We start from the raw sequence: 2,870 nt of genomic DNA, 5'->3' as shown, positions 1-2,870 counted from the left end.
AGCATGCTACAGGGACACTGCTACATCGATGTTCATAGCAGCACAATTCACAATAGCAAGACTGTGGAACCAACCTAGATGCCCTTCAATAGATGAATGGATAAAAAAAATGTGGCATTTATACACAATGGAGTATTACTCTGCATTAAAAAATGACAAAATCATAGAATTTACAGGGAAATGGATGGCATTAGAGCAGATTATGCTAAGTGAAGCTAGCCAATCCCTAAAAAACAAATGCCAAATGTCTTCTTTGATATAAGGAGAGTAACTAAGAACAGAGTAGGGTCGAAGAGCATGAGAAGAAGATTAACATTAAATAGGGATGAGAGATGGGAGGGAAAGGGAAAGAGAAGGGAAATTGCATGGAAATGGAAGGAGACCCTCAGAGTTATACAAAAGTAGATACAAGAGGAAGTGAGGGGAAAGGGAAAAATAATACAAGGGGGACAAATGAATGTCAGTAGAGGGGGCAGAGAGAGAAGAGGCGAGGGGAGGGGAGGGGAGGGGGGATAGTAGAGGATAGGAAAGGCAGCAGAACACAACAGACACTAGTATGGCAATATGTAAATCAATGGATGTGTAACTGATGTGATTCTGCAATCTGTATTTGGGGTAAAAATGGGAGCTCATAACCCACTTGAATCAAAGTGTGAAATATGATATATCAAGAATTATGTAATGTTTTGAACAGCCAACAATAAAAAATTTAAAAAAATAAAAAATTAAAAAAAAAAAGAAAGAAAGAATTGAAATTCTAATGCATGCTGCATGTCAGTCATCTCTCCGTTGTTTTACTAAAATACCCAACACAATCAATTTATAAGGAGGACTTATTTTGGATTATTGCTTCAGAGGTTTCAGTCCATCGGCAATTGGCCTTGTTACATTTGGGCCTGTGGTGAGGCAATATATCATGGCAGACAGTGCAAGGTGCTTACCTTATAGCAGTCAGGAAGCAAAAGAGAGACAGAAGAGGGGCGAAGTACCAACATCCCTTCACCAATACAGACCCAATAACCTAACATCCCTCTGTTAGGATCCCTCTCCTAAAAGTTCCACCCTCCTCCCAATAGCATTACAGGCTAGCAACCAATCTTTCAACACATGGCCTTTGGAGCACATAGAAGATCCAAACCATAACATTCTATGACAAGGAAAAATGTCCAAGACATCATGCCCAATGAAACAAGCCACTTCCCAAAATGACAAATATCGTATGATTCCACTTGTATAAGATACCTAGCAGAGTCAAATGCATTCAGAAAGAAAGTTAGAACAATGGTTAGAACAGGGCCTGCAGGGAGGAGAGAGTTGTTTAATGGGTAGAGTTTCTGTATGGGAAGATGCAGACATTCTGGTGCTGTATAGTGGTGATGATGGGAACTGCATTTCATGCCACTGAACCATACACTTAAAATGGGTAAAATAGTAAATTTTATGATATTGTATATGTTTAACCAAAATTTTAAAATTCAAGGTAATTACTCTGTAGTTGTCAAGAAATAAAAGCCTAAGTCTTCCAGTTAATGTGGCTTAAAATGGCCTCTCTATTGAAGCAAAAAACGGATATACCTAGGGATATAGAGAGCCCAGGAACCCAGGAAAGTTGGATAGTTACAATTTCCAATGCAGTGTCTTAATTATTTGACAACAGTAATATCTCTATAATAACCTGCAATAGGAAGTCAGGAGTCCCTATTTCTACCTAAATAGTGCTGTTATGGTCCACAGGAGCCTTCCTACCAAGAGTATGCCATGTCCTGTGGTGAGAGTATGAGGTAGCTGCCCATTCCCAGGATTGAGTCTTAATTAAACCATACAGCAAATTGGGTCCAATTCTAGATTCCCTTCCTGTGCTTTCTTCTCCACTGACTACCAAGTGTTTTTAGTACTTTACTTTTGAAGCTCAAATTTTCTTGCCATCAATTCCCCATCCCAACCTGAGACTCTCTGTACAGAAATCCAGAAACACATAACCAGAATTATTCCTATTTTTATCTCTTGCTCCATATTATCAAAGCTTGCAGTGATCAAAATAGAAGTTTTCTGAGAAGTTGTGGACCATGAAAACTGTCTATTATATAACATATGGTGATTTGTAAGAGAATAAACTGAGAAAATGTGTTGATTTGATCCACCATTTAAAAAAGAACAAAATTTGTACTAAGATGTGAATGGCTAAAAGGATTTACTGGCAGGAGGAGGCAAAGGTCAGTAGCTTTCTTCTTGTGCTTGGCCCTCTGGAGCCAGTGCATCAATTTTCTTTTGCAAGACTGAGGTCAGAGAGGAGTTTTATTAGAGCTTGGCAGTTCTCAGTTCCTAGCTCTTAACCACAATCAACCAACCCTACGCAAATGCCACTAGAGAGTACAGTGCTTCTGTTGGCCTTATGCTTGTCCAAGATAAGGCTTTTCAATGGTATTATTATTCTTTCATATATGGAGAAACATAGTCAGACTCTTGATTTGTCTTCCCTAGACTTGTTTTTGAAATAAATGAAAAAACTGTACCAAATGGCATTCCACTGAGATAATAGCTTAAACCAAAGTTGCGCTAGTAAATAAATGATTCTAACCTTGTGAAAATATTTGTTTAAGTTTCTTCCACTTACAAGGGGCTCTTTCTCAAATTAAATTTTCTATAAAGTGATTCTTCTTTAACTTTTCTGAAAGAAGTCTAGTTTTTGAAAGTGTCAGAAGACATTGCAAATACAACAACTCCATCTCAAAGATGTTCTCCTGGCACCCGACCCTGAAGACAGCACCAGGCTTCACTTTATGGTCTATGCAAAATAATGAATCCTCAGAGAAATCTAGATATGTTGTTAGGAAAGGGACCTTATGAGGATCAGCAGCAACAAATTGCAT

The sequence above is a fragment of the Marmota marmota genome, unplaced genomic scaffold (assembly GCF_001458135.2).
Source record: "Marmota marmota marmota unplaced genomic scaffold, marMar, whole genome shotgun sequence".
Lineage (NCBI taxonomy): Eukaryota > Metazoa > Chordata > Mammalia > Rodentia > Sciuridae > Marmota > Marmota marmota.
The sequence above is the reverse complement of the archived record's forward strand: the minus strand, read 5'-3'. Positions refer to the sequence as shown.